The sequence below is a fragment of the Phoxinus phoxinus genome, assembly GCF_949152265.1.
Source record: "Phoxinus phoxinus genome assembly, chromosome: 9".
NCBI classification, from domain to species: domain Eukaryota; kingdom Metazoa; phylum Chordata; class Actinopteri; order Cypriniformes; family Leuciscidae; genus Phoxinus; species Phoxinus phoxinus.
The window spans coordinates 23,668,935-23,695,312 of record NC_136884.1 but is presented as its reverse complement, the minus strand read 5'-3'; the positions used below and the strand labels follow the sequence as shown (position 1 = coordinate 23,695,312).

The following is a 26,378-nucleotide window of genomic DNA, read 5'->3' as shown; positions in this document are numbered from 1 at the left end:
GTAAACATTTACAGTTTCCTCAGTGTCCGAACTGTCATTGCAATCCATTGCTTTCCTATTGTTTAAATTGGCCGCACTCCCTCCTGTTACATCACTTCCGGTTTGGCTTCTTTTTATTTATTTATCTGGAAGTAAAATTTCCTCACTAATACGGCTCCAGAAGCCTTATTATTGTATTTAGAATTATATATTTAAAGATAGGTGCAAGTTCTTAAATTTTTTGAAAAACGTTATCTCCGTTTAACCCTTTTAAACCGTCTGTGTCGTCGTCGACACCAGAGCCCGTCTACGGAGAGCCTGTTCACTCCCTATTAAGTCCTATTGTACCGAATTTTTGGTTGTAGTTCCACCAGAGTTCCACTGGGGGCGATCGCCCGAGTGCAAAATGAATGGGAGTCTATGGGGCTAGACGGCTAAATTTGTCTCTTTCACCCGATTGCCGTTGAGAAATTTCAGATTTGATTGTAGGTTTGGCAAGTTCAACATGGGTTATAGGTCGAAAATTGAATGAACGAGTACTTATGTCCTTTGATTTCTTACAGGTTGAGTTGTTGTTGCCCATAACACGCTAGCATTCTGCTAATGAACGCTGATTGGTCAGTGAAGGACTGATTACGACCAGAGATATCGCTTGATGGCATCCGAAGCGGGATCAGAATGTTAAAGGCGGACTTTTTCGCCCAAGTTTTTATTTTCAACGCAGCAACTTTTTTTTGTTTGCTGGCACTTTTATCTGCCTATGGTTATGTATGTACTGTGAAATGTACACGGAAAATAAATTGAATTTGAGTACTTGTTGTGTTATTCTTATGTTAATAAAAACTGGATACATATTGTAGTCTTGCCACCTTAAAAAAAACACAAACAAATATCCTGCTCAATAGTGCTAAATATCAGAGCCCGTCTAAACTTATCGCCTTATTAGACATTCCCTGTAAATGTCAATACAAATTTAAAAAGGAGAAAAATGCCTTGCAGGTGTGCAATGATCAATTGTTCTAATAGTGGGCAAGGGTTGTCCTATTTCTCATTTCCCAAGGACGAAAAAAGGTAACCCAAGCCTTCCTGAATTTACGGTGGTTCACGTGGGAGGGAAAGTATACACCATATCATTAAATCCTGAACAAAAATGATTTTTCATTGATTTATTTTTATCAGATGTTGAACATTGCAATAGGAGGTGATTTGTTGATTTATTAAATAGAACAGCATATATGAAAAGTATAACAGATTCAGGGGTGCAGGGACAAGGGAGGGAAATTGTGAAGGAGACAGGACTGAGGAAGAGACACTGAAAAGGACATTCTTATTCTCATAATTAAAATAAATAAATACATAATACAATTCTGATGTATGTGTGTGTGTGTGGAGGGGTTGGAGGAGGATGATGATGAAGGACATCACAGCATCAAGGTACAACTGTAGAGATAAAGAAAGGAAGAGGTGTTAGGGGAAATACAACAGAACTCTGTGCTCTATAGGAGCTTGATGACTGAGAGCTAGTGAAGAACACATGTGAGAATAGAATATTAATTTGTGAGAGAATGAAAAAAACCCCAGTCTAATTCAGGTTTCAATTTAAGGAGAAGGAGATGGCTCATAAATATGAGACGGAAGGACCTCAGACAAACCATGTCACATAAGGAGTTAATGCGGTGTGTGAGCTGCATTTCGAGGAATGCTTCCATGACAGATACATTTTCTTTGTGTTCATGTTTTTAAAAAGCATAATGGAAAAAATGCACTCACCAGTGATGCCATCCCTACATTGGTTGATTGCATCAACCCACCACCTCTTGCCTCCCCTCCTCTAAAAAGGCGAAAAATAAGTGAAGGTAAGAATGACAATTGAGGACAAGAACAGTACAAGACCAACATCAAATAAAAATAATTAAAACAAAACATTACATTACATTTACAGGAACATTACCATGACATTACATTTACAGGAACATTAAATTAAATTAATTAACATTAAATGATCCATTGAGATTAACTGACTGACTTAATCCTCCAAAGCTGAGAGAAGGCACTCTGAGGAGCAGGAAGAAAAGAGGGACATTGTAGAGATAGAGGGGCAGACAGAGAATGCACCTGAAGGGATAGAGGATATGACAGAGGAGAGAGCAGTAGTAGAAGGAGGAGAAAGAGCAGTAGCAGAAGGAGGAGAAGGAGCAGTAGCAGAAGGGAAAGAGGAAAGAAATGAAGAGGGTCCAGAAAGGAGAGAAAATTACCCAAATGGAGGGACAAAAGAACAGGCTCAGGTGACCATTTCCTTAAGCAGCCTTCAACAAAAGGACAAGGTGATGTTCTGAGCTTATTCGATTTCAAGATTGTAACTAGCATTCTCACAGAATCAAATAAAAGATGCCTTTTGTTATCACAGAGAATTGCAGAACTAGAGGCAAAGGTTGCACGACTGAAAAGAAGAAGGAAACCAGCTACCAAACCTAAACAACCCAAGTAATGTACTTCCAAGTCGGTGCACCACACATTGGGCTAAGCGTGACGTCCCATGAACACAAAGACAAGTTTAGTTTAACCCCTAGACAAATTCGATCTGTGACCTCTCACCCCATAACACTGCCTTTTGAATTATAAACCTTTGTTTTTACAAAATATTTGAATCAATAACTACATCCTAGTTAATTAAATAAGGAACTCCAAGGCCCTTGAATTGTGTGAAAAAAAGTTAAAAAGCCTTTATTTGATAAATGGCTCTAAACATTAAAAATGGTGACTGTTGCGGCAAACACCCGCTGTCACGCCCCTCGTTACGCGGGAATGAATGCCAGGTGAAGCTGGTCTCAATCAGCGTGGCATGCACCTTGGGCTTTGAAATGGTGCTTGCACCGCTCATTTCATTGTGTACTGTGAGCAGCGTGGACGCAGTGGAACGTTGGGTCAAAGACTTTTATTTAAACTGCACGGGATCATGTTGATTTCTGAAGAGACTGCCGGTAAGAGGAAATGTCTGCGGTGCGCTAAGCACTAACTGCGTTTGGTGGCTTTATGTAAATATGCATGTTATGCACTTAAGTTATTTATAGTTGTTATAGATTCGGTATTTGTGAATTTGTATTTGTATTTAAATTGCTGAGCTAAGCGTGTAGTATTGTTAACAGTCATTTTAAGAGTCTATTATGAAGTAATTCATAGTCAATTTGCTCATTTTTGATTCTGTCAAATTCATTCTTAATGTGTAATTAATTAGTTAGAATATTTATGGTAAACCTCGTTAAATCTCCTTCTAGTGGAAAGGCAAGTCTGGTGATTAAAAGCTACTTCTTTTAAACTTATTTGATTTGGTGTAAAATGGTATTAGTAAAAAGAAATAGTGTTGAGTTGATGCTTACCAACTTAAACCTGTGTAAATTGATGTATGTAGTATGTACAGTGTGAGATTTGTGGTGGTTTAATTATTGTGCATTGTTGTAAATATTTACACTGGTTTCTGTGTGGTTTTAAAGGTTTTTCACCTACTGACTACTGAGATTCTACAATAAATTAAGAAAAGTGAACACACGTCTCATTCTTGTGAGTGGAACCCAGTGTTCAATTCAGGAGTAAGGAATCCCTTTTCAAGTGAGGGACCCGTGCAGATCAAAACACTTGACAGTGAAAAACCGCGTCGACGCTCCAGGCCCCAGACGCAACGCACGCTCCAGGCCCCGACGCAACGCACGCTCCAGGCCCCGACGCAACGCACGCTCCAGGCCCCGACGCAACGCACGCTCCAGGCCCCGACGCAACGCACGCTCCAGGCCCCGACGCAACGCACGCTCCAGGCCCCGACGCAACGCACGCTCCAGGCCCCGACGCAACGCACGCTCCAGGCCCCGACGCAACGCACGCTCCAGGCCCCGACGCAACGCACGCTCCAGGCCCCGACGCAACGCACGCTCCAGGCCCCAACGAAATCATGGCGGAATCAAGAACTCTGCAGGAATTGAAAACGGAGAGAACGACCGCTAAAAGACTGTTTTCTCGGCTGGCTAACTCTACTGTTAGATCATGTAAGAGTATGTCGGCGGATGAACTCAGGGAGGCTCTGAGTAAGTTGACACTAGAGTCAGTCAAAGTAATTGAAGTAAACGATGAGTTGGAAGCTGCCTACATTGAGGCGGGGGTTGGAGAGGAAGAGTCCACTGTAGCAGAGGAGCAAAGGGCAGACATCAGAAAGACAACAAAAGAGTGTGAACAGAAGCTGGAGGAGATGGAGGGTATTATTTACAAAGCCCTTTGGGAAAAGTTTGGCAACCCTCAACTTTCCCTGGCATTAGAAGTGGCTGAAGAGGAATGTGAGCGAATTTCAGCTGTCCAGCCTGGAGTAAAGCTAGACGTGTACGACTTTATGCTTGGACACCTGGAAGGACAAGTTAAAGCTGCAAAAGAAGCTAGCTGCCAGTGGATCCGGTGGGCCCCACCCGAAGAGCAGAAGGATTTGCAGTGTCGGCTGAGGGAGCTGGAGATCAGTGTGCCTAGATTGATATCAGGGAAGGCTGCCCTAATGCAGGCAAAGATCGAACAAGAGAGGCAACCTGTCACAACCCACTGTCCCCAAGTGGCTAGCATCAAATTGAGACCGACGGCGCTCCCAAAATTTGATGGAAACAAGCGGAACTTCCACCGCTGGAGAAAGGATTGGGAGGCACTCCAGAGGCAAGGAGAGCCTACCGGTTCCAAAGAGGTCAGGAAGTTTCAGCTGCTGGACAGTCTTGAGGAGAAAGTGGTTGCAGATCTTCGCCTCTCAAACTATGGGACAGCAGAAGAGATCTTCCAGATTCTAGAAAACCGCTTCGGAAATAAAACAAGAATAGCTCTGGAGATCATTGAGGAGTTACAGTCGTTACTTCCGGTAAAAAGCCATCAGCCCAGAAAAATTGTGGATTTAATACAGATGGTCGAGAAGGCTTTACACGATCTGAGCGAGCTGGGAGATACGGACGCTCTAAAAAATCCCCTTGTCACGAAGTCGCTGGAGAGTAAGCTGCCAGAGGTCTTGAAAAAGGAGTGGCTGGTTTACGCAGCAGAAAGGAAGGACGAGGCTGGACCTAAAAATCGGTTTGACAAGCTCCTCACATTTTTGAGAAGCCAGGAGGAGATTTATGAGCAACTGGAGCAATTAAGGGATGATGAGCCCAACAGGAGGGAGCTAAAGATCCCACCAAAACATGCCCGGACGAAGGCCACCAAGTCCATGGGTCCCCAAATGGGCTGCGTCGTCTGTGGAGAGAGTGGCCATAGAAGGAAGTTGTACTATTGCAAGAAGTTTAAAACTTTGAACCCTACAGAAAGAAAAGGTGCAGCGAGTAGGATTGGGGCCTGTGGAAGATGTCTTGAGGTCCACACTAAGGGGGAGGAGTGTAAGACCACTTACCTGTGCAGAGGTGAGGGCTGTAAAGACAAAGGGCCAGGTCATCATTACTACCTGTGCCCCAGGTCTGGAAATAAGGGCCCATCCCAGAGGAGGCCAAAGTCTAGTCCAGAAAGAGGAGGAAGCAGAAAGGGTACCGATGCCCAGGAAGATTTCCTGATCAAGCTTCCCCCAGAGTTAGCCCAACAATGCCGAGATGTCTTCTGCAATTCAGTATCAAGGACACTCAACTCGGCAGGAACAGAGTGTGGTTTGTTGGCAGAGAGTGGTCTTCAAGAGTTTCCTGTCATAATGATGATCCTTGAGGTCACTGCAAATGCCGGGCAGAAAATCGGGACATTGATAGATCTGGCATCGGACACTAACTACATCACTCATGATGCAGCGGATGAGTTAAACCTGAGGAGTGAAGACGTGACGTTGATTGTTCATGGAGTCGGAGGGATGCAAGTCACGGTGAAAACGAAAAGATACCTCCTGAAGATCCGGGTCAATACACCAAAAGGCACCTTAAGATCTCATCAGCTTGTGTGCTATGGGCTTGATAGTATTGCGGAGGTCCATCGTCATGTGTCACCTAAGAAACTGCAGAAAATCTTTCCTGAAGTCCACCTCCAAGAGTTGGTTAGACCTTCACAAATCAAGCTCCTCATCAGTCACAAGGAAGGCCAACTTGTACCTCAGAAAGTACGCTCCATTGGGGACCTTGTCCTGTGGGATGGTCCTCTAGGCAAGACGGTGGCAGGTTCGCACCCGGACCTTCTGGAAAAAGTTACTGTCACAGCCCATGCATCCAGGACGCATTTCGCACGCTCTATGCGGGCGGCAGCAGCGAGGTACACAGAGCTCACCTGCAAAACCCAAACTGATATGCCCCAAGCCATCCGGGCTTCCACATCAGCTGTCTGTCGGGACTTCCTGGAATGGTGGAGATGGGACAGCATCGGTGCTGCCTGTGAGCCTCAGTGTGGTGGCTGCCGTTGCGGAAAGTGCCAGCCTGGGGGAAAGGAGATGACTCTCTCAGAGGAGCGGGAACTGGAGCAGGTGAAAAGTGGGCTGACTTATGTAGCTGGAGATCATCACTGTGAAGGGCCTCACTGGCACACTAAGTACCCTTGGACAGAGGATCCAGCCTCTTTGCCAAATAATAGGAGGGCTGTTGAGGCGACGTTTCTAAGAACTGAGAGACAATTAGCCAAGGAACCGGAATGGAAGGTGGCCTATGGAACGCAAGTCCATGAGATGGTTCAAAGGAAAGCCGCAATCAAGCTGTCAATAGATGTGTTGGAGGGCTGGACTGGGCCAGTGTGGTATATTAGCCATTTGATTGCACCAAATCCCCACTCTGTTACTACTCCAGTCCGCCTTGTTTGGAATAGTAGCCAAAAGTTCAGGGGCCAGAGTTTAAATGACCTCCTCATCAAGGGTCCAGATGTCCTCAACAACATCCGGGCGGTCCTCCTGCGCTTCAGAGAAGGTGTTTTCGCTGCACTCGGTGACATCAAGAAGATGTATAATTCAGTTTGGCTCGAAGACTGCATCTTCATCGCTTTCTCTGGAGAGACTTTGAGGGTGACGACATTGATGAATATGCAATCACAAGAGTCAATATCGGGGATAAACCAGCTGGTTGCATTGCTCAGGTTGCTATGCGAGAGACTGCAAATCTGCATAAGTTTAGCCACCTCAAGGAAGAGCGTAGAATACTGGAGGAAGACACATACGTGGATGATGTTCTCACCTCCCATAATGATCAGGGCCTACTTAGACAAATGACATCTAACGTTGAGCAAATCCTTGAGGCCGGTGGGTTTCATATGAAGCCGTGGGTCTATTCTGGCCAAAGTGGGAGGAAAGAACCCAAGGGCCAAGAAAAGAGAGTACCTACGACTATGATCCTCCCAAATCAACTTACTGAGGAAGAAAATAAAGCACTTGGCCTTGGCTATATCCCTGAGGAGGACAAGCTCCACTTGATGGTGGCCGTGAACTTTTCTAAGAAGAAAAAGAAGATGAGGCTGGGTAAAGATCTGCCGAGGGAGGAAGTAAGAGAGCAGGCACCCAACCCGCTCACCCGAAGAGAGCTATTGAGTCAAGTCTCTGGGTTATATGATCCCCTCGGTCTCGTGACTCCTGTTAAGCAGAGGGGAGCCATTCTTGTGAGGAGGGCATTTCAGGAAGCGAGAGTAAAGTACAGTCCAACTGAAAATACCTGGGACACTGCTTTGTCCGAGGGACTTCGGCAAGATGCTATCTGCCTCTTGGAAGATTATGCTAACCTGAGCCAGTTAAGGTTTACTAGGCCCCTGACACCTCCTGACCCAAGTGGCGAACCTTGTGGCGTCACATTCTCTGACGGCAGTGAGCATTCTTATGGAGCTGTATTATATCTGCGTTGGCGTTGTAGACAAGACATTACCATAAGGCTAGTTGAATCCAAGGCCAAGCTGACACCACTGGACCAGAAGGGAGATGCTGTTAAAGCAGAGGTCTGTGGAGCTGTCTATGCGGCCCGGCTGAAAAAGTATTTCCAGAGGCACAGCCGGATCCGTGTGGAGAAGTGGTATCACCTGGTCGACAGCCAAACGGTCCTGGGAGCAGTTCAACGGGAGAGCTATGGCTATCAGACGTTCTTTGCCAACAGAATTGGGGAGATTCAAGGGAGCACAAATGTCCAGGACTGGTGGTGGATCCCCGGGCCACTTAATATAGCAGACATCATCTCAAGAGGGGCTAGCCCCAAGGCTTTGGAAGAAGGCTCTGAGTGGCAGATGGGCCCCAAGTTTTTAAGCCTCCCAGAGAGTGAGTGGCCTGTGAAGTCTGCTAAGGATGTTGCTGTTGCAGCCAGAGAGAACATACTAAGAATCCAGAAGAAAGCATTTGTTGCTACACTTACCCGGGCCGGCACAAAGCAGGAGCCGAAGCAGGACCAGAGTCAAACTCCAACAGACCTGCATAGACCACCCGCAGGCACTGCGGTTACTATCCTTGTCGATGTCGAGCGGTTCAGCAACCTAAGACAGCTTACAAAGGTAGTAGCACTAGTCTGGAGAGCGGCAAAGAAGCTTCTTCGGGTCAAGGCCGACGGAAGACCAAAGTGGGAGGCAGTCCAGTCAAACGGGGTCATCACAGTGATAGAGAGAGAGGATGCTTTCCGAGATCTCTGCCTTGCGGCTCAAGAGGGGGTAACCTTTAACAGCACCACATTGAACCGTCTTGTTGTATACAGAGATGGAGCTAGTGGGCTGCTGGTGTGTGGGGGTAGAGTTCAGTACTTCAGAAAGGATCACACGGCTGTGCCATTGATGCCTTTTGATACCTGGCTTGGCACTTTGGTGGCGCGTAAGAGTCATCAGGAGGGGCATGAAGGGGTTGCTGGAACTCTGTTGAGGATGCGGCGCAAGGTTTGGATTGTGCGAGGGAGAAGACTCGCTCAGAAAGTTGTCAACCAGTGCATTATCTGCAGGAAAGCAAGGGCTCGAGTATGTGGGCAAGTGATGGGTGACCTACCTGTGGAAAGATCAAGGCCTGCTGCACCGTTCCAGTTCACTGCCGTTGATCTGTTTGGACCATACCTTGTGAGAGATGATGTTAAAAGGAGGGTGTCCATGAAGGTCTGGGGGGTCCTTTTCTGCTGTATGGCAAGCAGGGCCATACACGTGGAGCTGGCCAACAGTATATCTACAGAAAGCTTCTTGATGGCCTACCAGAGATTTGCCGCTATCAGGGGGCATCCCCTTAAAGTTTGGTCAGATCCTGGGACCAACTTTATTGGCGCAAGGCCCGTGTTGGATGAGCTGTATGCCTTCCTGCAAGACCAAGAGACAGAAAGCCTGGAAGAGTATGCAGTAAAAAGTGGTACATGCTGGGTTTGGAAGGTGCTCCCTGCCGATTCGCCGCACCGTAATGGAGCTGCTGAAGCTGCAGTGCGGTTTGTGAAGAGAGCCCTTCAAAGTCTGGGAAAGTCAGTTGGCCTTACATTCAGCGAGTTCCTCACAGTGCTTCAGTTGGCGGCGAACTTGGCAAATGAGCGCCCGATCGACGCAAGGATCCAGAGTCGGGAGGACCGCATCCAGTATGTGACGCCAAATGCACTTCTTCTTGGGCGTGCGTCTCAAGAAGGAGACTTTAAGACCTTCAGTTTTACCAACTACCCATACAAGCGTCTTCGAGAAATCCAGGTCCAAGTCAACAGCTTCTGGAGAGCCTGGTGCCAGCTTGCCGGACCAAATCTCTTCATCAGAAGCAAGTGGCATACTACAGAGAGGAACGTGGCTGTAGGAGACATTGTCTGGCTTTGTGATCAGAACGCACTGCGGGGTCAGTTCAGGCTCGGCAGAGTTGTCGCTGTTGCTCCAGACTCCAAGGGTGTTGTAAGGGATGTCGACGTCCTAGTCACTCCGGGCCACTGTGTTCCAGTCCGATGTCCAAAGGCTGTGGACCTGAGCTTAATGCCTTCTCGTGACAAGAAGGGGAGCTCCAATAGCACTGTGCTGCGGAGAGACATCAGACGCCTTGTTGTTCTCCTTTCTGTTGAGGAGCAGACCATCTGATCAGGTTTGCCTTGAAGTTCGGCGACCTTTCCGTGGTTAAACGGAATGCTCGAGTGGGAGGTGTTGCGGCAAACACCCGCTGTCACGCCCCTCGTTACGCGGGAATGAATGCCAGGTGAAGCTGGTCTCAATCAGCGTGGCATGCACCTTGGGCTTTGAAATGGTGCTTGCACCGCTCATTTCATTGTGTACTGTGAGCAGCGAGGACGCAGTGGAACGTTGGGTCAAAGACTTTTATTTAAACTGCACGGGATCATGTTGATTTCTGAAGAGACTGCCGGTAAGAGGAAATGTCTGCGGTGCGCTAAGCACTAACTGCGTTTGGTGGCTTTATGTAAATATGCATGTTATGCACTTAAGTTATTTATAGTTGTTATAGATTCGGTATTTGTGAATTTGTATTTGTATTTAAATTGCTGAGCTAAGCGTGTAGTATTGTTAACAGTCATTTTAAGAGTCTATTATGAAGTAATTCATAGTCAATTTGCTCATTTTTGATTCTGTCAAATTCATTCTTAATGTGTAATTAATTAGTTAGAATATTTATGGTAAACCTCGTTAAATCTCCTTCTAGTGGAAAGGCAAGTCTGGTGATTAAAAGCTACTTCTTTTAAACTTATTTGATTTGGTGTAAAATGGTATTAGTAAAAAGAAATAGTGTTGAGTTGATGCTTACCAACTTAAACCTGTGTAAATTGATGTATGTAGTATGTACAGTGTGAGATTTGTGGTGGTTTAATTATTGTGCATTGTTGTAAATATTTACACTGGTTTCTGTGTGGTTTTAAAGGTTTTTCACCTACTGACTACTGAGATTCTACAATAAATTAAGAAAAGTGAACACACGTCTCATTCTTGTGAGTGGAACCCAGTGTTCAATTCAAGAGTAAGGAATCCCTTTTCAAGTGAAGGACCCGTGCAGATCAAAACACTTGACAGTGACAGATCCACCTACGCGTTGCGGCAACATGCCTTCGTCATGGTGTGTTTTTTCACACAATTCGAGTGCCTTGGAGTTCCTTATTTAATTAACTAGATTCTGTATCCCATCCAAAGAGCACCGAGATTTTACACCCTGAAGCAGCACTTCTATTTGCATTCTTTGCTTTGATCAATAACTACATCCTGTTCATCCATAGTCCTCATGAAATTCTGGAAGAGATGCTGAAGAGCTGTCCTGAAGGCTGTCGGAACTTTATCAAGACACAACTGTCGGGGGCTGCGAAAAGGGGAAGAGGAAGGAGGTTTAATAACGATCTGAAAGACCTGGCACTGCAGATACTCCACAGCAGCCCAAAGACTTACCGATACTTAAGAAGCATTTTTGCTCTACCCTCCAAAACCACAATATGCCGATACATTACAGGACGTGTGGGATACTTCTCTGTAAATACCAATTTAATATAGACTGCTTTACATTACCCCGTTTAACTATTTCAAAATGTACACAAAACTGTTAATTTAACTTACTTGCTTGTTCCAACAGCCAGGCTTCCTGCAAGGAATAATTTCCCAAATGGGAGTGATCGCCGCCACCATGACCCCTGCAGAAAGAATGTGTACTCTGGTTTTAGATGAGATGGCCATCAAGAGGCAATTTGACTATGACAAGAGAAATGATACCATTTATGGCGTATCTCCCTCAGGCCATGCTGCCAAACAGGCAATGGTCATCATGGTTAGGGGCATTTTGGGGAAGTGGAAACAGGCAAGCCAACAACATTTTTTGTTGTTTTAAGACCAACATTTTGTTTGCTTTACCAACATTTACCTAAAACTTTGTCCTTCAACAGGCCATGGGTTATTTCTTCTCCCCTGGTTCTATGGCAGCCGTGGAAATCGCCAGAATCATTAAGGATGCCATTCGGAACCTAGAACATATAGGGCTGACAGTATGTACTGGACAGACTTTTAAACAGCAACATTAACAATCAACAATTACTAACAAACCACAATGTATTTACCCATTTCCAAGGTGCAGGCAGTAATATGTGACCAGGCAACGACTAACATCAAGGCTTTGCACCTACTTGGGGCCACCCTGGACCCTCTGGGTGGCGAGGATTCCCACTGCATTCTGGTGGGTGTTCAGAGGGTTCCTGTGGTCTTCGATGTCCCACACCTACTGAAGTCCATCAGGAACAACCTCTTCAAATATGGCCTAAAGGTAAGCACAGTAAACACAGCAATCACATTTGTAATGATTTGTCTATGAAATGGTTTCATGAAGACGAATGGCATGACTAATATACAACATTATCGCAATGATTCTCATACCAGCTCATATTTATTTACATCCTTAGATCCAAGGCAAAGATGTTCTTTGGCAACATATTTCAAACTTTTATGAGCTTGACAAGTTCCACACCATACGCATGGCACCAAAGCTCACCGAGAGGCACATATCTTTGCCTGCATTTTCGAAAATGCGTGTTAGTTTGGCAACACAGGTGTTTAGCCACACTGTTTCTGCAGGTAAATTCCATGTGCATTATTCATCTTTGCAATGACTAGTAGCAGATTTTGTAGATTATAATGTAATACTGACCTCCTATTAAGTTCTCACATCTGTTGTGACCCAGGCATTTCAGCAATGGTGTCACTGAAGAGGCTGCCGGCAGAAGCAAAATACACTGCCGAATTTATTTCCAGAATAAATCGCCTTTTTGATGTCCTGAACTCCAGGTAATTGTAAAACAAAACAAAAAAAATTACTTCACAAACATACAACCAACCTACTAACTACGACACACCTACCTATTTATAACTACCCTACATGCAGTCTCCCAGTTTCTGAGCTTTACATATTCCTTAATCCTTAATTAGGTCTGCCAAGGATTCAAACCCCTGGAGACGACCCCTTGGTACAGGAAGCCAGGAGAAGGAGAATTTCCTTGTCGACTGTGTGAGGGACCGAGAAGCCAAGAACAAGGAACACAAGCTTTACACAAAAAATGGGTCTTTATTTGAACCCAAGAAAAAAATAACTTTACACACTTACAACAAAAATAAACAAACAGAAAATGAGATCAAACAGTTAGACAAAAACCAATCAAACAAACAAACTAAAACTGACCTGCTCAAATGAACAAAGCAACAGTTTATAAAGGAAAGGATGGGCCCATTACAAATTACGAGGGGAAACAATTTAACTTTACATACAACATATAACCCTACATAAAATCAATCAAATCAAACAGATACATTGTAAATAAAGATAAAGAAAGCCAAAATATAATCAAAATATCATAAATGTACAACTAAATAAATCAATTGATAAATACATCAAGGTTCCTTCCTCCCCCCCGGGCAACTCCCAGCGAATGGTACATCCGGGCGGAACCAATAAACTTAAATATGGTGTTCCTGCCGGACTCTAGCTTTTCGTCACACCAGGATGCGGCTGCAGCGGACCAGATCTGAGGTTGATCACCGGTAAACTTAAACTCAAAACAGAAACAAATATAAATAACAGATACAACGTAACTAATTTGTGTGCACTTCAAATCAGTAACAATGTAAATGTAAACTTATGCAAACCTAATAATAAATGATGAATGAATGAATATGATGTGTTTCACGTGATTATTATGCTATCATACAAAACAAATGAAAATGAATAAAATAAGTTAATAAAGCTTATCCTGAAATAAATGTCCTTCGTGTCAATGTATACATGTGTGTGTGTCGTGTGTGCATGTTTTGGGTACATCCATATTACCGCTCGTGTGCGGCCACCACTCGGGCCGTCACAGACTGCATAAGCTGGGTGGCAAGTTGGCAGTTCAGGTCAGTCAATAAGAAAAGCCTTAAGTGAACAACCAAGCTTCAGCAAATGAAATAAACAAACTAACTAACTAACTAACTAACTAACTAAAAAACAGGTGAAACACACACTAACATGACATTTGTTAATAGCACTTCTTGATAAACTTATACTATAGAAATTCATATATAATATATGAAATTATACCCTTCTCTCAGATCTGGGTGTATACCACCACCATGCCAGAACGGAATCTGGCTCACAATCAAGAGCATCTTGATGGTCCAGAAGAGGTGCAAAGATGCTGGCATGAAGTATTTGTGCACCTCAAAACTGAATCAAGATTGCATTGAGGTGAATGCAACCTACTACAACAGACAAAAAAAAAAAAACATGTATTGGTACAGTAGTTTTTTCCTGGAAGCTCTCCGAGGGACTTTCCCTACTCCCTGCGAACGGTTGCATTGGAAATCCCTAACCTAATCAAAATCATAAACAGCTTGGGTAGAATCTTTTTAATTATATATTTTTTGGGGGTAGAATCTCTTCTCCTTGGTCCGGGGAAAAGGTGGGCACAAATATAACCCCAGTGCACGGGAGTTCACCGCTGCTCTCAGGGGACTGAGTGTGTCCAACATTCTGCCTGCCCTCTCTTCAGTAACATCCAATTGTGAGGTGGATGATGGAGTCACACTTCTGACTACCTCATCCGATGGAGCGACTTCCTCAACCTCAGCAACCACAGGACTGCTGATGCCTCCGACCACCTCATTGGCCCTGCCTCTTTCACCCACAGCAGAACCAATGGTTGTTGACCTGGTGTCAGACATTGTGGAAGACAAGGTTATCTGCACTACACCATGACCCACAAAACAGCACAAAGACACATCTACAGTTGTAAATCACATGACACATTATCATATGCAATCAATGTAACATTGTATTTCTCTTACTTTTTAGACTGTTGGTGATTGCATCCTAGAAGAGGGCCTCTTCTATGTTGCTGGCTGGGTAGTCCGGATGCTTCAGCAGGACTTCACAGTGAGGGCATGTTCTCACTGTGAAGTCCTGCTGTTGGGTCCTAGACACCAGGACCACAGCTATGCTGCGAGCGCCGAGCACCCTTTCCTGACGGCCAAAAAATATACACCGGCTGCCAACCTGATGAGGCCGTCAGAGGAGTATTTTGAGTGCATCCAGCTGTTGGAGGGGGAGTTCGCAAGAAACATCAACACCTTCTGGCCTCACTCCAACATCACCAACAATTTGGAAATGACTCTAGAGAATCTGGGAGCTTTCAATAACCTCCTCAGCAACCATCCTGAACATGCCAGCCTCATAGAATCTATCTCCATCAAGAAATTTGTGATGTGCAGGCTGGGTGCTGAAATTAGACAGAGAAACAAGTCTCTGAGCTACAACAAATTAACAGCTGACAGGAAACTGTCTACATTTACATCTTGATTATAGGTCGTTTAAATCTTTAAATGTTCAGTAATTATACTACTTATGATACTAATATATATATATATATATATATATATATATATATATATATATATATATATATATATATATAATACTACTAATAGTAGTTCATTAAATTCTGGTGTTTGTTCCACTTCACAAGCTTAACACGTATAATACATGTGAAATATCATCCATCATGTGTGCGGTCTATTCTTTTTCCACACTTTCACTCACTAATCTTCAGTGGCTGGAATTCGCCATCGTATATCGGCTAACGTTAGATACATACTGTAGCTGATAGCAGAGAATGTCGCATAAGGGCTGTTAGCCAGCTGATAGCTGACAGCCTACGAGCATTAACGTTAATAGCTGTTAGCAGATAGCTAATGAGGCCTGACAGCCAACTGATGGATAACTGATAGCCAGCTAACGTTACGTCGCCAAACATCCAACGATTTTTAATACTGTCTAATATATATATATATACACTCTTCTAGCACGTGTATTTACCTGTGTCAGCACAGCTCTGGCTCAGTTGTGTTGCCTCGAGAGAAAAGGAAAAGCACCAGTAGACGGGCTCTGAAAGCACCAAAGTGACTGAAGGATTGCCGTAAAGCAGTATCTCCGTCGTACGATGTGTATGACGTCATCTCAAGGCAAAAGAAGTGGTAGACAGCAGAAGAGGGGATTGGAATGAATTTTGATTAAAGGCGGATGGCCATTACTCTTTCACGTATCTTAGCATGTGGTGTGTGCATGTGTATGTGTGCGTGCCTATGTATGCATTAAGTTTTATATGTGTGCGTGTATGAAAACAAGTTTCCTTAATGAAAACTGTGCAATGCAACCCAATGTCACAAAAAATACATATATATATGTATTATAGTTCATTTTTCAACTTTAAAGTGTTAGTTTCTTTCATTCGTTAATTTTCAGGTTTTTTTCCCCAAATAAAAATCAGTAAATTTATTCTCGTTTTAATGGACAATAACTGTAATTTGTTAAAAGCAAAAAAAAATCTGAAAAAGATGAGACCTTGCACATGAAGATAGCACAATATTTTAGAATTTTACAGTAAACCCCCCCCCCCCCCCCACAATATGTGAAAAACACCTATTTTAGCTTCAGGTTTTAAAGGGTTAAGTAGATTTTATAAACGTGCCTTAGAGACAAAACATTAGCACTGACATAATTAAAGTTATGCCTATTTGTGTTGCTATTTGTATTGTTGTAAAATTAATTAATGAAGATCAAATTGTATAGGAGTAAATGTATTTGAATTAAAATACATTTCTTTTAAATGTATAGCGTAGCTTTTTAATGTCATGAAATATTCCAATACAATCCCATGCGCAGAATGATGCACTTGAAGAAACATGGAGTCACAGCATGCATCACTTTGCATTGGGTAGTTCAAATCAAAAGGGGAAGAGATAATTATGCATAGTGTATTATATCTAATGCAACAGTTTATTGATCCTTTTATTTTAATAGTTTTAAATTTCAATTACTGTGTGCATGAAGAACAATTGTCTTTTTCTAATACCGTGTTGTGATTTTACAGACACTACAGATGGTACTCAACCAGAATGCCTATTACTGCCAGTCGCATTTCAAAGTCATTCGCGAAATGACCGCCAGGTGGCGCAGAGGGACATTGTGCAAAACAGCAGCTATTGCCGTATTTTGAAATGTAAGCGGGGTTAATGCCAATTAACAGATGAAATAGGCAACTATAGAACATTGTTTAGTACAGAAAAATAGAATCATAATTTAAAAATAGAGACGAGAACAATATAGCTTTTATTTCATATTGTAGCCTACGCCTAGACGTCGGTGGGCAACAAAAGCATATTGCCCGTTGGGAGCAGCGTGATAAAATAATAATAATAACAAAAACTAGAACGTACATTTCCAGGAGAAAATGTGAATGGTGCTTGCAGTGGCAAAACTCGACACTCGGTTGCTAGAGTGTTACATGATTGCATACGAGCCAACAACCATGTCTGTACAATGTTCTGCTGCTGAGATATGGCTTATTCATGTTGTTCGGGTGGTTGCTAGGGTGTTCTGGGTGGTTGCTAGGGTGTTCTGGGTGGTTGCTAGGCAGTTGCTAGGGTGTTCTGGTTGGTTGCTATGTGGTTGCTAGGGTGTTGCCAGGCGGTTGCTAGGGTGTTATGGGTGGTTGCTAGGCGGTTGCTAGGGAGTTCTGGGTGGTTGCTAGGCGGTTGCTAGGGTGTTCTGGGTGGTTGCTAGGCGGTTGCTAGGGTGTTCTGGGTGGTTGCTAGGGTGTTATGGGTGGTTGCTAGGCGGTTGCTAGGGAGTTCTGGGTGGTTGCTAGGCGGTTGCTAGGGTGTTCTGGATGGTTGCTAGGCGGTTGCTAGTTGGTTGCTAGGGTGTTCTGGGTGGTTGCTAGGCGGTTGCTAGGCAGTTGCTAGGGTGTTCTGGGTGGTTGCTAGGGTGTTCTGGGTGGTTGCTAGGCAGTTGCTAGGGTGTTCTGGGTGGTTGCTAGGCGGTTGCTAGGGTATCATGGGTGGTTGCTAGGGTGTTCTGGATGGTTGCTAGGCGGTTGCTAGTTGGTTGCTAGGGTGTTCTGGGTGGTTGCTAGGCGGTTGCTAGGCAGTTGCTAGGGTGTTCTGGGTGGTTGCTAGGGTGTTCTGGGTGGTTGCTAGGCAGTTGCTAGGGTGTTCTGGGTGGTTGCTAGGGTATCATGGGTGGTTGCTAGGGTGTTGCTAGGCAGTTGCTAGGGTGTTCTGGGTGGTTGCTAGGGTGTTGCTAGGCAGTTGCTAGGGTATTCTGGGTAGTTGCTATGGTGTTACTAGGTGGTTGGTAGTTGTCACAGATGGTTACTATGGAGTTTGTAGCATTTTATTGGCATGATTTAGCACTTAGCTAATCAAAATTAGCATGTAGCTATTCACTGCTAGCTTGTGTAGCATGTAGCAAGTCCTGTTTGCTAGCATGAGTCAAAAGAGCCAACCCCCATCTCTATACGATGTTCTGATGCAGAGATATACGCCTTGCAAAACGGTTGCTAGGGTAATCTGTTTGGTTGCTAGGGAGTGTCTTGGCATTTGCCAATCATGAAGCTCCAAAGTCAGTGTGAATGTATAAAGCAACCCCCATCTCTATACGATGTTTTGATGCAGAGATATAGGTCTTGCAATATGGTTGCTAGGGTACTCTCTTTTGTTGCTAGGGAGTGGCTTGGCAGCTGCCAATCATGAAACTCCAAAGGCTGCTTGTCAGTATGAATGATATAAACCAATTCCCACGTCTCTGTGACATTCAGAATGGAAAATATCCCTCTTTGGATTTTGGTTGCTAAGGTGCTCGACAATGGTTGCTAGGGAGGGGCTAGGATGTGTTGAGGTGATTGGGGATTGGCTGTTTGCTGCCCCGAGTCAAACGAGCCCACCCTCATGTTACTATGACACTTATATCCTGAGATATCCCTTTGATGTCTTTCAATGGAAGTCTATGGAGCTTGTTGCTAAGGAGCTCTAAATGGTTGCTAGGGCGTCGCTTGAAAGCTTCACAATGATCCTGAGAGACTGATTGGTCGTCTGAGTAAAATGAGCCCGCCCCCTTGTCTCTATGACACTCTGATCCAGAGTTATGTTCAATACAAATGCGGTTTCTATGGTGTAGGACAGCCCATTTCATGGGCTGTCCTACACCATAGTACGTGAATGGGGCAACTTTGGGCCGGTCCTGCCCCCCAGGGGTGCAACTTTTACCCCATTGTGTGGTATGTTGTTACAGAGCCTACCAGCCTCTTCAAATGTGATCCAGAGTTATGTTCAATAGAATATCGCTTACTATGGTGTAGGACAGCCCATTTCATGGGCTGTCCTACACCATAGTACTTCATTGGGGCAACTTTGGGCCCCTCCTGCCCCCCCAGGGGTGCAACTTTTACCCCAATGTGTGGTATGTTCTTACAGAGCCTGCCAGTCTCTTTAAATGTGCCAAATTACACGTTTCTGCGACATCCTTGCTCTGAGCTATGAGTCTGTGAATTTTGGTTGCTAAGCTGCTCGACAATGGTTGCTAGGGCGTGGCTTGATAGCTTCACAATGATCCTGAGATGCTGATTGGTCTTCTGAGTAAAATGAGCCCGCCCCCTTGTCTCTATGACACTGTGATCCAGAGCTATGTTCAATACAATATCCCTATGCAATTTACCATAGTAGGAAAAACGCATGCATTACAAAACGCATGCATTACATGGGCCGTCCTTCACCATAGTAAGTCAATGGGAAACTTTGGGCCGCTCCTGCCCCCCAGGGGTGCAACTTTTACCCCATTGTGAGGTATGTTCTTACAGAGCCTGCCAGCCTCTTCAAATGTGGTAAATTTTACATTTCTACGAAATCCTCGCTCTGAGCTATGACTCGTCAAAGTTTGACGCAATGTTAAGTCTATGGGATTTTTCGTCGACTTTTTTGCCCCTGGGGCAAACACCGCACCCCCGATCGCTTAGAAAAGATATAGCACACCTCTCCTCAATGAGCCAGTCGATTTGACGCCTCACTCAGGGGTCTGTGATAAACCGTGCGGGGCGAGTTACGCGCCGAACTTTTGTGTGGAAGAATAATAACTAGAACGTACATTTCCAGAAGAAAATGTGAATGGTGCTTGCAGTGGCAAAACTCGACACTCGGTTCCTAGAGTGTGGTACATGATTGCATACGAGCAAACAACCATGTCTGTACGATGTTCTGCTGCTGAGATATGGCTTATTCATGTTGTTCAGGTGGTTGCTAGGTCGTTCTGGGTGGTTGCTAGGGTGTTTTGGGTGGTTGCTAGGGCGTTGCTAGGGTTTTCTGGGTGGCTGCTAGGGTGTTTTGGGTGGTTGCTAGGGTGTTGCTAGGGAGTTCTGAGGTATTTTGGGTGGTTGCTATGGTGTTGTTAGGGAGTTCTGAGGTATTTTGGGTGGTTGCTAGGGTGTTATGGGTGGTTGCTAGGGTGTTTTGGGTGGTTGCTAGGGTATTCTGGGTGGTTGCTAGGCGGTTGCTAGGGTGTTCTGGGCGGTTGCTAGGGTGTTCTGGGTGGTTGCTAGGGTATTCCGGGTGGTCGCTAAGCGGTTGCTAGGCGGTTGCTAGGGTGTTCTAGGTGGTTGCTAGTGTGTTCTGGGTGGTTGCTAGGCGGTTGCTAGGGTGTTCTGGGTGTTCTAGGCGGTTGCTAGGGTGTTCTGGGTGGTTGCTAGCGTGTTCTGGGTGGTTGCTAGGCGGTTGCTAGGGTGTTCTGGGTGTTCTAGGCGGTTGCTAGGGTGTTCTGGGTGGTTGCTAGGGCAATTCTGGGCGGTTGCTAGGGTGTTCAGGGCGGTTGCTAAGGTATTTTTGGTGCTTGCTATGGTGTTACTAGGTGGTTGGTAGTTTTCACAGATGGTTACTATGGGGTTAGGGCTAAGGTTAGGCACTCGGCCGCAGAGTATTTAAAATCTCTATTAAACGAGTGCATTATAATGAGTGCACGAGGCCGTAGCCTATGGTTGCTAGGGTGCTGTAACTGGTTGCTATGGTGTGGCTATGAAGATTTTAGGCCATTACTTATTGGCTGCTTGATAATATAAATCCTCTGAGGGAGAAAGAGGGGGAGACATGCAGGGGTGTCAGGCCCTTTATGTCTGTGTGTGTGAAAAATGACAGTTGGGATTTGAATTTCTGAAAATTCCGCAATGTTAAGTCAATGGGACTTTTTTGGCCACTTTTTCGTCCGCTGCGCGAACATCGTACACCCGATCGCTTAGAAAAGATATAGCACACCTCTCCTAAATGAGCCGGTCGTTTTGACACCTCACTCAGGGGTCTGTGACAAACGGTGCGGGGCGAGTTTCGCGCCAAACTTTGTCCAGAATAAAAAGAAGAAGAAGAAGAAAAGGCAAGCACCTATAGGCAAGCACCATTAACTAGAACGTACATTTCCAGAAGAAAATGTGAATGGTGCTTGCAGTGGCAAAACTCACCACTCGGTTGCTAGAGTGTGGTACATGATTGCATACGAGCCAACAACCATGTCTGTACGATGTTCTGCTGCTGAGATATGGCTTATTCATGTTGTTCAGGTGGTTGCTAGGGTGTTCTGGGTGGTTGCTAGGCGGTTGCTAGGGTGTTCTGGGTGGTTGCTATGGTTTTCTGGGTGGTTGCTAGGGTATTTGGGTGGTTGCTAGGGTGTTATGGGTGGTTGCTATGGTGTTGCTAGGGAGTTCTTAGGTATTTTGGGTGGTTGCTGTGCAGTTGCTAGGGTGTTCTGGGTGGTTGCTAGGCAGTTGCTAGGGTGTTCTGGGTGGTTGCTAGGTGGTTTCTAGGGTGTTTTGGGTGGTTGCTATGGTGTTGCTAGGGAGTTCTGAGGTATTTTGGGTGGTTGCTATGGTGTTGCTAGGGAGTTCTAAGGTATTTTGGGTGGTTGCTAGGGTGTTGCTAGGGAGTTCTAAGGAATTTTGAATGGTTACTATGGTGTTGCTAGGGAGTTCTGAGGTATTTTTGGTGGTTGCTAGGGTGTTCCGGGTGGTTTCTAGGCAATTGCTAAGGTTTTCTGGGGGGTTGTTAGGGTATTTGTGTGATTGCTAGGAGATTTCTAGGCGGTTGCTAGGGTGTTCAGGGCGGTTGCTAAGGTATTTTTGGTGGTTGCTATGGTGTTACTAGGTGGTTGGTAGTTTTCACAGATGGTTACTATGGGGTTAGGGCTAAGGTTAGGCACTCGGCCGCAGAGTATTTAAAATCTCTATTAAACGAGTGCATTATAATGAGTGCACGAGGCCTGCGGCCTCGTGCCTATGAGTGAGTTTTTATAGAGTATTTAAAATCTCTATTAAACGAGTGCATTATAGTGAGTGCACGAGGCCTGCGGCCTCGTGCCTATAGCCTATGGTTGCTAGGGTGCTGTAACTGGTTGCTATGGTGTGGCTATGAAGATTTTAGGCCATTACTTATTCGCTGCTGGATAATATAAATCCTCTGAGGGAGAGAGAGGGGGAGACATGCAGGGGTGTCAGGCCCTTTGTGTCTGTGTGTGTGAAAAATGACAGTTGGGATTTGAATTTCTGAAAATTCCGCAATGTTAAGTCAATGGGACTTTTTTGGCCGCTTTTTCGTCCGCTGTGCGAACATCGTACACCCGATCGCTTAGAAAAGATATAGCACACCTCTCCTCAATGGGCCGGTCGATTTGACACCTCACTCAGGGGTCTGTGACAAACGGTGCGGGGCGAGTTTCGCGCCAAACTTTGTCCAGAATAAAAAGAAGAAGAAGAAGAAAAACTAGAACGTACATTTCCAGAAGAAAATGTGAATGGTGCTTGCAGTGGCAAAAAACACGACCCGGTTGCACACGAGTATATTATATTGTTGTAAATGGCACATAATAAATGTTGAGTATATAAAGCTCATTTAAATGTAAGCTTTTAAATGACCCGACCACTTACCATCTTAAAGAACCATCTGTGAATATACCTGGATCTTCTCTGAAGTTCACAAGAAAATATTCATACTGTGACAATGATGACTAACTTTCAATAACATTCAATAAAGACAAAAACACAGTGTGTGTCAATTAACCAAATGTTTATTTAAAAGATTTTTTTAAATGCCTGTTGTGTCAAATTCCACGCAGCAAATGGATTAGATCAGGGATGGGCCACTTGGGTCCTGGAGGGCCACTGTCCTGCAGAGTTTAGCTCCAACCCTAATTAAACACACCTGAAAAAGGCAATCGATGTTTTCAGGATTACTAGATAGATACAGGCAGGTGAGTTATCATCAGGGCTGAAGCTAAACTCTGCAGGACAGTGGCCCTCCAGGACCGGAGTTGCCCATCCCTGGATTAGATCCTAGTGTTGTATTAGTTATTAGATATACTTTGTATTAAAATTATCTTTAAAGCATTACCCCTAAGATTATAAAAATATATATTTTTTATTTATTATGTACTAGTTTAGCCTATAGTGCTGAGAATTTTGTTGTGAATACATTTGTAAAAATGCTCTTTATTTGAAGGAGTGGGTAGCTCTGAAAAGAGCCGTTGTTGTCTTTAAAAAGACATTTGGTTTCAACTTTGGAGTTCCACCCGCAGACCGTCTCTCAGGTTTGCTCAGGAGAAGCTGGTTTCAATCTGCGCTCAGGTGAACTCGGTCTCTGGTGTTTCTATGCTGAATGGCACGCATCTGTCTCCCTGGATATCCTGAGGGCAGAGGAGATAAAACGTATATGATAATGTTAGTGAATTTATTTGAATTGTTTACTTATTGAGCAGCATAGTTGATGGGTCAGATGTAAGCCTTTAGTTTTTACATCAAATCATACATCTTTGAACAAAACCCATGGTTTTTCCTGCATTTAACTTTTTTAGCATTTATTAATCTTTGTTAGTGATTTTTACATTTACTAATACGGTACATTGTTCAAATCAAAAGTTGTAAGTGTTAACATTAGTAAATGCAGTGAACTAACATGAATAAACATTGAACAGCAGTTTTTAAAATAAATAACTGTCAAAAAGTTCATACTGGAGTGATTAATATCATAAAGCACATAGCAAGTTGTTGTTAGCTAGCTGTTCATTTTATTCAATTGTTAGCTATATGTTAGAAAATTAAGACTATTAGTTAAAACAAACCTTTTGATTCTATTATTTTTATATGCAATATGATTATATAACAAAATTATGAAATCCAGTGGTAAAATCTGCTCTTTTTTTTTAAATAAGAGAGCAAGATAGGACAACAGTGTCTGTTGACCACCAACGAAGACATTTGACGCGGGAAAAACCCTGAAACCATTGTATAATAAAATGCACTGAAATACTACACCTTATCAGTAGTATTGATCTCAGTGTGCTTCTTCCTCTGCTTCTTCCTCTGCTTCTTCATCTGCTTCTTCATTCTTCAGAGTTGTCCTCAATGCCATAGTTATTTGGACCCGTTCTCTGGGCAATGAAATTAACAAATGAACAATGGGATCACGAATACACCCATACTAATAAAAATTAAAAAACAAACTCAGAAATAAAACTTACGGAAAGAAATTGACACATAATCTGGTATCCAGCTCGTCGTCGTCATTGATGTAGCACACGTGATCTTCTCAGACAATCTCACTTCATTTGGATGGTTCATGAAAAACATAAAAATTAAAATTAGAGATTCAAATATAACATTTCCATTCAAACGCGGTTATGAAAAGCAGTAGTACACAGCTAAAGCAAAACATTTTAACACTTAGCTTTAGAAGGTAAATTGCACACTCATATCCAGACAGGACTGCTATGGTCTCCCAATTCTTCCTGCAACTTTACAGAAGGGCACATATCAATCATAGAATAATAGCAGGGGACTGCATATCCCGCACAGATTGTCACAAATTTTGTAGATTGAACATCAATTCAAGTTAAAATGTATGTTATAAGGTCAAAATCAAACATTACAATGGTGTCTTGCTACTTCTCTCTTTCCCTTGTCTTTTATAACTTACTGCCACTGTTGCACTGACTGTCTGTGTCCTCCCTGGAGCTGTCACGCTAGTCCTCTGTCCTTCCTGCTGCTGCTGCTGACGTTGCTCCTTCCTCGTAGCTCAGTGGTATAAACCCTTAAATTGACCTAACCACAATCTCCTAACCACAATCTCTAACGCCACAATCTAACCGCAACACGACCATACGCGCCAACCCGTTTGATGAAGGCTGTCGAAGTCCCGTTGATGTCATGAATCCAGGTCCATTGGCAACGGTTCCGTATGGCATAACAACCCAACCATACGCGCCCAACCGTTTGTATAAGGCCGCGGAAGCCCCACTGTAGTCATTAGTAGCGGATGCAGTGGCAAACGGTTCCGTATGGCATACTAGCTACCGCAACATACAACAATACCGGTCCATCACAAAAACTCATTTACGCAAAATACAGTACACGGGATTGTGATAACTATGATAACTATGCAAGACACCTGACTGAAGGCACAAATCCGGATGAGAGATGTATATATGATCCAGTAGAGTGTTCTTTTTGGTTGTTGCTGTGGTGATCAGTTGCGTGTATCCTTTAGACTGGAACAATTCCAGAACAGTTTTATTCCCTGCGCTGAGGTGATCCTCATTAAAATCTCCACAGATTAGTACTGGATGTTCGTCCACGATGTCCAAATAATCCAGCAGACTCTTCAAGTTTTTCGAGAACTCTTCAAATCCGTAGTGTGGCGGCCTGTACACAGCAGCGATTGTCGCTTTGATCGGGCTATCCACTTTGATGACGACATACTCCAGATCGGTCACATTTTGCACAAACTGCCTAGCCTGAGCTGAAATATGCTCTTTGCAATAGATTGCGACTCCACCACCAGCTTTCTGTGCAATTTCTTGGTGTGTCGAGTAGGAGACATGTCTATTTCGCATAAATGCGTTGTACCCTTCCAGTTGGACGTGGGGTGTCATGAGTGACCCGGTCAGGTGAGTTTCCGTCATGCAAAGAATATCCGACAGAAGCAGTTCGTGATGGCATCGGATATCTTCGATGTGTGATGACAGTCCTTCTGTGTTGTGATGGATTATTTTCAGCGTTTGATCCAAGTTGGTTTCCCTAACCTGCTGTAAAAGCGGCATGATTCCTTCGAATGATGCTCTCGTCATGTTTTCCAACGATGCTGTGACTGTAGCATCGGCATAGATCTTCTTTTCGCTGAAGTCCGTGATGTGTAGTCCACGAAGCGAGGTCGTTCTGCTGAGGGCAACGTAGGCCATTCCCGGCTCGAAAATCTTCTTCAGTGAAACCACGGCATTCTCCAACGTCATGCCTTGGACTTTGTGAGCTGTGCAGGCGTAGGCCAACTTGATGGGAAATTGTCGACGAACGGCTCCTTTCCTCAGACTTTCTTCGGATCTCTCGATGTACACACAGTCGTCGTCTTCACCTTGCACCCTTTTGCGGTTTTTCTTCCCTGCATGTGGATTGTCGAGCTGAAGCCCTAGCATGTGTACGGTGTCGATTCCATCTTTTGTCTTATTGACAATACGAGAAATCTTCCCAAAGCACCCATTGCATAGACCGTCCTCGACATCCAAATTCCTAGTCACCATTATGCGTACTCCCAACGCAATTTGTATGGTGTCAGGCAAGTCGTCCTTTTTACCGGTGACGGGCCTCGTTTGTCTCTTCATCCCTCCCTTTCTTGGGTCTTTCCTGTAGTCTTCGGCATCGATAGTAATGATGTCAGTGTGA

General features: G+C 44.3%; 1 long non-coding RNA gene across 1 annotated transcript; it reads right to left on the bottom strand.

Annotated features, from left to right (window-relative positions):
• Nucleotides 1-22,737: 22,737 nt before the first annotated feature.
• On the bottom strand, nucleotides 22,738-25,987 carry LOC307003748. Its single transcript, XR_013798800.1, has 4 exons — nucleotides 24,640-25,987; nucleotides 24,185-24,457; nucleotides 23,979-24,094; nucleotides 22,738-23,350 (listed from the first exon to the last, which is right to left on the bottom strand). It is a non-coding gene; the product is annotated as an uncharacterized lncRNA (long non-coding RNA).
• Nucleotides 25,988-26,378: the final 391 nt, after the last annotated feature.